We start from the raw sequence: 9,084 nt of genomic DNA, 5'->3' as shown, positions 1-9,084 counted from the left end.
CTGGTTTTCGACCGCATCACAGCACAGAGACAGCACTCATTAAGATAATAAATGATATTCACTTAAATTGTGACTCTGGCAAAATATCGGTGCTGGTATTGCTAGATCTCTGCGTTTGACACTGTCGATCATAACATACTACTAGAGAGACTGGAAAACTGGGTCGGGCTTTCTGGGATGGTACTCAAATGGTTCAGGTCATACTTAGAAGTGAGAGGTTATTATGTGAGTCTAGGAGAGCATAAGTCTAAGTGGACGTCCATAACATGCGGAGTCCCACAAGGGTCAATTCTTGCACCGCTCTTGTTTAGCCTGTATATGCTTCCACTTAGTCAAATAATGAGAAAGAACCAAATTGCCTATCACAGCTATACTGATGATATCCAGATTTACCTAGCCTTATCTCCAAATGACTACAGCCCAATTGACTCCCTCTGCCAATGCATTGATGAAATTAATAGTTGGATGTGCCAGAACTTTCTTCAGTTAAACAAGGAAAAAACGGAAGTCATTGCATTTGGAAACAAAGATGAAGTGTTCAAGGTGAATGCATACCTTAACTCTAGGGGTCAAACAACTAAAAATCAAGTCAGGAATCTTGGTGTGATTCTGGAGACAGACCTTAGTTTCAATAGTCATGTCAAAGCAGTAACTAAATCAGCATACTATCATTTAAAAAACATTGCAAGAATTAGATCTTTTGTTTCCAGCCAAGACTTGGAGAAACTTGTTCATGCCTTCATCACCAGCAGGGTGGACTATTGTAATGGGCTCCTCACCGGCCTTCCCAAAAAGACCATTACACAGCTGCAGCTCATCCAGAACGCTGCTGCCAGGATTCTGACTAGAAACAGAAAATCTGAGCATATCACACCAGTCCTCAGGTCCTTACACTGGCTTCCAGTTACATTTAGGATTGATTTTAAAGTACTTTTACTCGTATATAAGTCACTAAATGACCTAGGACCGAAATATATTGCAGATATGCTCACTGAATATAAACCTAACAGAGCACTCAGATCATTAGGATCGAGTCAGTTAGAAATACCAAGGGTTCACACAAAACAAGGGGAGTCCTCCTTTAGTTACTATGCCGCCTGCAGTTGGAATCAACTTCCAGAAGAGATCAGATGTGCTAAAACACTAGTCACATTTAAATCTAGACTTAAAACTCATCTGTTTAGCTGTGCATTTATTGAATGAGCACTGTGCAATGTCCGAACTGATTGCTATATATATTTTCACTGTTTTTTAAATTTTATTTTATGTAAAATCATTTTCTAACTGTTTTAAATTCATTTTAAATAAGTACAGTTTTAATAATTTTAAAAGTTTTAAAATTGCTTGTTTTATTCTTGTTATTATTTTTCTTCATTATTATTTTACTTTCTTTTATGTAAAGCACTTTGAATTACCATTGTGTACGAAATGTGCTATATAAATAAACTTGCCTTGCTTTGCCTTTTCCTTTTCTTGTCTTTTAATTTTATTTAATTTTTAAGTCTATACTAGACTAACTGAGACTCGTCATGGCACTTGTATACTGTTGTTGTTCTCTTGTTGACCTGACTGCTTCTATTGTTCTCATTTGTAAGTCGCTTTGGATAAAAGCGTCTGCTAAATGATTAAATGTAAATGTAAATGTAAATGTACAGGAATCCCTGAGCTAGACGCATCCAAAGCCGTATCTAGAGCCCTAACATTCTTACTGTCCTCAATTAAAGTTTGGAAGCGTGTCTCTAATTCTGAAATCTTCTCTGTCAGCCTAACTATTTCCCTGCATTTATCACATGTGAATCCCTCATCTGCGACAGAAATAGATAAACTGTACATGTGGCAAGAGGTGCAAATAACAATAGCAGGAGAAGCCATTACTCACCATGCTTGATGAAATATTCTTAGTGCGGTTGATTGATGAATTTGTGAAAAAGTGGAGCAAGAGAGAGGAGAGGAGAAAAGAAAACAGCGATAGGTTCGAATGAAAATGCTAATGACAAGCTAACGAGTCCACAGTTATGTTCTCTGATGATAAATTTAGCATTTCCTTTGGAAATCAGGGTCCCAGAGTATGGAGGAAGAGAGGAGAGGTACACAATCCATGTTGCTTGAGGTCCAGTGTAAAGTTTCCACAGTCAGTGATGGTTTGGGGTGCCATGTCATCTGCTGGTGTTGGTCCAATGTGTTTTCTGAGGTCCAAGGTCAACACAGCCATATACCAGGAAGTTTTAGAGCACTTCATGCTTCCTGCTGCTGACCAACTTTATGGAGATGCAGATTTCATTTTCCAACAGGACTTGGCACCTGCACACACCTTTATTTATTTTATATAGCGCTTTAAACAAAATACATTGCGTCAAAGCAACTGAACAACATTCATTAGGAAAACAGTGTCAATAATGCAAAAATGATAGTTAAAGGCAGTTCATCATTGGATTCAGTTATGTCATCTCTGTTCAGTTAAATAGTGTCTGTGCATTTATTTGCAATCAAGTCAACGATATCGCTGTAGATGAAGTGTCCCCAACTAAGCAAGCCAGAGGCGACAGCGGCAAGGAACCGAAACTCCATCGGTGACAGAATGGAGAAAAAAACCTTGGGAGAAACCAGGCTCAGTTGGGGGGCCAGTTCTCCTCTGACCAGACGAAACCAGTATTTCAATTCCAGGCTGCAGCAAAGTCAGATTGTGCAAAAGAATCATCTGTTTCCTGTGGTCTTGTCCTGGTGCTCCTCTGAGACAAGGTCTTTACAGGGGATCTGTATCTGGGGCTCTAGTTGTCCTGGTCTCCGCTGTCTTTCAGGGATATAGAGGTCCTTTCTAGGTGCTGATCCACCATCTGGTCTGGATACGTACTGGATCCGGGTGACTGCAGTGACCCTCTGATCTGGACACAGACTGGATCTGGTGGCCACGGTGACCTCGGAACAAGAGAGAAAAAGACAAATATTAGCGTAGATGCCATTCTTCTAATGATGTAGCAAGTACATAGGTTGTTATGGGAAGTGTTTCCGGTTCCGGTTTACCTAATTAATGCAGCCTAAAAATCCTTTAACGGATTTGGATAATAAAAGCATATTAGTATGTTATGTGTATGCCAGGTTAAAGAGATGGGTCTTTAATCTAGATTTAAACTGCAAGAGTGTGTCTGCCTCCCGAACAATGTTAGGTAGGTTATTCCAGAGTTTGGGCGCCAAATAGGAAAAGGATCTGCCGCCTGCAGTTGATTTTGATATTCTAGGTATTATCAAATTGCCTGAGTTTTGAGAACGTAGCGGACGTAGAGGATTATAATGTAAAAGGAGCTCATTCAAATACTGAGGTGCTAAACCATTCAGGGCTTTATAAGTAATAAGCAATATTTTAAAATCTATGCGATGCTTGATAGGGAGCCAGTGCAGTGTTGACAGGACCAGGCTAATATGGTCATACTTCCTGGTTCTAGTAAGAACTCTTGCTGCTGCATTTTGGACTAGCTGTAGTTTGTTTACTAAGCGTGCAGAACAACCACCCAATAAAGCATTACAATAATCTAACCTTGAGGTCATAAATGCATGGATTAACATTTCTGCATTTGACATTGAGAGCATAGGCCGTAATTTAGATGCAGTTTTAAAATGCAGTTTTACAAATGCTAGAAACGTGGCTTTCTAAGGAAAGATTGCGATCAAATAGCACACCTAGGTTCCTAACTGATGACGAAGAATTGACAGAGCAACCATCAAGTCTTAGACAGTGTTCTAGGTTATTACAAGCAGAGTTTTTAGGTCCTATAATTAACACCTCTGTTTTTTCAGAATTTAGCACTAAGAAATTACTCGTCATCCAGTTTTTTATATCGACTATGCAATCCATTAGTTTTTCAAATTGGTGTGTTTCACCGGGCCGCGAAGAAATATAGAGCTGAGTATCATCAGCATAACAGTGAAAGCTAACACCATGTTTCCTGATGATATCTCCCAAGGGTAACATATAAAGCGTGAAGAGTAGCGGCCCTAGTACTGAGTCTTGAGGTACTACATACTGCACTTGTGATCGATAGGATACATCTTCATTCACTGCTACGAACTGATGGCGGTCATATAAGTACGATTTAAACCATGCTAATGCACTTCCACTGATGCCAACAAAGTATTCAAGTCTATGCAAAAGAATGTTGTGGTCAATTGTGTCAAACGCAGCACTAAGATCCAATAAAACTAATAGAGAGATACACCCACGATCAGATGATAAGAGCAGATCATTTGTAACTCTAAGAAGAGCAGTCTCAGTACTATGATACGGTCTAAATCCTGACTGGAAATCCTCACATATACCATTTTTCTCTAAGAAGGAATATAATTGTGTGGATACCACCTTTTCTAGTATCTTGGACAGAAAAGGGAGATTCGAGATTGGTCTATAATTAACTAGTTCTTTGGGGTCAAGTTGTGGTTTTTTGATGAGAGGCTTAATAACAGCCAGTTTGAAGGTTTTGGGGACATGTCCTAATGACAATGAGGAATTAATAATAGTCAGAAGAGGATCTATGACTTCTGGAAGCACCTCTTTCAGGAGCTTAGATGGTATAGGGTCTAACATACATGTTGTTGGTTTAGATGATTTAACAAGTTTATACAATTCTTCCTCTCCTATGGTAGAGAATGAGTGGAACTGTTCCTCAGGGGGTCTATAGTGCACTGTCTGATGTGATACTGTAGCTGACGGCTGAATGGTTGCAATTTTATCTCTAATAGTATCGATTTTAGAAGTAAAGTAGTTCATAAAGTCATTACTGCTGTGGTGTTGGGAAATGTCAACACTTGTTGAGGCTTTATTTTTCGTTAATTTAGCCACTGTATTGAATAAATACCTGGGGTTATGTTTGTTTTCTTCTAAAAGAGAAGAAAAGTAATCGGATCTAGCAGTTTTTAATGCTTTTCTGTAGGATATGTTACTTTCCCGCCAAGCAATACGAAATACCTCTAGTTTTGTTTTCCTCCAGCTGCGCTCCATTTTTCGGGCTGCTCTCTTTAGGGTGCGAGTATGCTCATTATACCATGGTGTCAAACTGTTTTCCTTAACCTTCCTTAAGCGTAAAGGAGCAACTTTATTTAAAGTGCTAGAAAAGAGAGAGTCCATAGTTTCTGTTACATCATCAAGTTGTTCTGAGGTTTTGGATATGCTAAGGAATTTGGATACATCAGGAAGATAACTTAAAAAGCAGTCTTTTGTGTTAGAAGTGATGGTTCTTCCATACTTGTAACAAGAAGTAGAATTTACAATTTTGGCTATATGAATTTTGCACAAAACTAAATAATGATCTGAGATATCATCACTTGGCTGAATAATTTCAACACCATCAACATCAATTCCATGTGACAGTATTAAATCTAGAGTATGATTTCGACAATGAGTAGGTCCTGAAACGTGTTGTCTAACACCAATAGAGTTCAGAATGTCTATAAATGCTGATCCCAATGCATCGTTTTCATTATTAACATGGATATTAAAATCACCAACTATTAAAACTTTATCTGCAGCCAGAACTAACTCGGATGTAAAATCACCAAACTCTTTAATAAAGTCTGTGTGGTGCCCTGGTGGCCTGTATACAGTAGCCAGTACAAACATAACAGGGGATTTATCATTAACATTTGTTTCTTTGGATAATGTTATATGAAGTACCATTACTTCAAACGAGTTATACTTGTAGCCTGCCCTCTGAGAAATCCTGAAAACGTTGTTATAAATTGAAGCAACACCTCCACCTTTGCCTTTTAGACGTGGCTCATGTTTATAACAGTAATCTTGGGGGGTGGACTCATTTAAAATAATGTAATCATCAGGTTTTAGCCAGGTTTCTGTCAAACAGAGTACATCTATATTATGATCAGTGATCATATTATTTACAAAAAGTGTTTTCGTAGAAAGGGATCTGATATTCAATAAGCCAAGCTTTATCATTTGTTTATCCATATTGCTTCTGTTTTTTATTTGTTGAACCTCAATTAAATTGTTAATCTTAACTTGGTTTGGACGTTTTTTGTATTTTCTAGTTCGGGGAACAGACACAGTCTCTATAGTGTGATATCTAGGTGAAAGAGTCTCTATGTGCTGAGAATTAACTGACCTCTGTGACGGGAGGCAGCTAGCAGACGGTCGGTTTAGCCAGTCTGTCTGCTTCCTGACCTGGGCCCCAGTTAGTCAAGTATAAACACTAAGACTATTTGCCATATTTCTAGAGAGAAGAGTGGCGCCAACCCAGGAGGGATGAAGACCATCTCTTTTCAACAGGTCAGGTCTGCCCCAAAAGCTTGTACAATTGTCTATGAAACCTATGTTATTCTGTGGGCACCACTTAGACATCCAGCCATTGAGTGATGACAATCTGCTATGCATCTCATCACCACGGTAAGCAGGGAGGGGACCAGAGCATATTACAGTGTCTGACATCGTGCTTGCAAGTTCACACACCTCTTTAATGTTATTTTTAGTGATCTCCGACTGGCGAAGTCGAACATCATTAGCGCCGGCATGAATAACAATCTTACTGTATTTACGTTTAGCATTAGCCAGCACTTTTAAATTTGCCAAGATGTCAGGCGCTCTGGCTCCCGGTAAACATTTGACTATGGTGGCTGGTGTCTCTATATTCACGTTCCGTACAATAGAATCACCAATAACTAGAGCACTTTCATCAGGTTTCTCAGTGGGTGCATCACTGAGTGGGGAGAACCTGTTTAATGTTTTGATCGGAACAGAAGAGCGGTGTTTTGACCCACGACTACGCTGCCTCACCGTCACCCAGTTGCCCTGCTGCTGGGGCTCTGTTTCCGGAACCGAACAATGTACAGGAATCCCTGAGCTAGACGCATCCAAAGCCGTATCTAGAGCCCTAACATTCTTACTGTCCTCAATTAAAGTTTGGATGCGTGTCTCTAATTCTGAAATCTTCTCTGTCAGCCTAACTATTTCCCTACATTTATCACATGTGAATCCCTCATCATCGACAGAGATAGATAAACTGTACATGTGGCAAGAGGTGCAAGAAACAATGATAGGAGAAGCCATTACTCACCGTGCTCGATGAAAATTCTTACTGCGGTTGTTTGATGAACTTGTGAAAAACTGGAGCGAGGGAGAGGAGAAAAGAAAACAGCGATAGGTTCGAATGAAAACGCTAATGACAAGCTAACGAGTGCTAACGCTTTGCAGGTGTACTGCACTCACGGAAATAAAATAAAAGTGAACGAACAAAGTTAATCTGATAAGATTGATCGATAATATCAGAAATATGGTGTGAATTAAGTTATATTTTACCACTTTAAAAAACAGAGAGTGATAGTAAGATAAAGATTCTAGAGAAAAAAATAAAATAAAAACAGCTACACGGAGCTACAATTTGCTACAGAAGGCAAACAGGAAGTAGAGAAAACACTGTCCAACCAAACCAAATAATGGCAAATAATGGCAGCTTGGATCAGTTTGTGACTTTTCACTGTAGTCCTGTCAGCCACAGGTCATGTTTTCCCTATGCAAAAGAAAGTTTCAGAAGTACCAAAGCTTCCAGTACCTGGTTTAAGGACCATGGTATCCCTGTTCTTAATTGGCCAGCAAACTTGCCTGACCTTAACCCTTTAGAAAATCTATGGGGTATTGTGAAGAGGAAGGTGTGATATGGCAGACCCAACAATGCAGAAGAGCAGAAGGATACTATCAGAGCAACCTGGGCTCTCATAACACCTGAGCAGTGCCACAGACTGATCGACTCCACGCCATGCCGCATGGCTGCAGTAATTCAGGCAAAAGGAGCCCCAACTAAGTATTGAGTGCTGTACATGCTCATACTTTTCATTCAAATTTCTAAAAATCCCTTCTTTGTATTGGTCTTAAGTAATATTAAAATTTTCTGATATACTTAATTTGGGATGTTCCTTAGTTGTCAGTTATCATCATCAAAATTAAAAGAAATAAACATTTAAACTATATCAGTCTGTGTGTAACGAATGAATATAATATACAAGTTTAACTTTTTGAATGGAATTAGTGAAATAAAATTTTTGATGATATGTATATGTATGTGTGTGTGTGTGTATATGTATATATATATATATATATATATATATATATATATATATATATATATATATATATATAAAATCTTAAGTTGTTAAACATTCCAGATAATTTAAATTATAATATTTACATTTAAGTGTATTGTTTTTTTATAAAATTGTATTTGGTCATTACTTATTTTGTATTTTTATCATTTTGTATTGTCTTAAATTGTCCAAGTTGTTAAAATGTTATTCTTTTTCTTAATAAAAGCTGTATATTTAATTTGTTTGGATGGATTGCCATTTTGTTGTCTAGATGTATATATTTAGGCAGTCATTGGCAATCTAGTTAAAGAATAGTCTATTCATGGGCTACGGTTACACGTCTATTAAATTTTCACTGACAGCCCAAATTCAGCCTTGTTTTAGCCTAGACCCATATTCACCGTCTATTAGACGTACGTAGTCGTTTAATAACGGTGTAACTGACGACTAGTCTATTATTGCGCTATGATTAAGACATTAATAAACTTTCACTGACAGTCTGGATTTAGCCTTGTTTTAGCCTAGACTTCTGGGCTGTTTTTATATGGCTAATAGACGTCTTTTAGAAGCAAAATTGCTTTGCGTTACAATAATGCGTTTTCGACATGTGTCATTAAAATAACACCAAATGCCTAAAACTAAATATAAAGAAGAGAAGAGGGCAGTGTCTACAAGTTGCGTGCGCGTGTGTTTATTTCTTGGATCAGCGCCTCTTTCTAGTGACATGCAGGAGGAAAGGCATCATCTCTTTTGACTCGCGCTCTGCGCTCGATTTAAAACCAAAAGACAACTGCGCTCTTTACTCACGTTCACTCATCTATTTATTCTTCAGACATCAAACCACTGGAGCTCTGTGCATACTGGGATTATGGCTCAATGGATGCAATATACAATATTTCTGACTGCAGTTTTGCGTGTGTGGTCATCTGCTGAGACGAGCAGAAGGCGAAAGTTTACAGAGGCACAGGTAACGTGATTTACTGTAAATGTACTTTTTATGTTACT

The sequence above is a fragment of the Carassius carassius genome, chromosome 38 (genome assembly GCF_963082965.1).
Source record: "Carassius carassius chromosome 38, fCarCar2.1, whole genome shotgun sequence".
NCBI lineage: Eukaryota > Metazoa > Chordata > Actinopteri > Cypriniformes > Cyprinidae > Carassius > Carassius carassius.
This window is presented reverse-complemented; position numbering follows the sequence as displayed.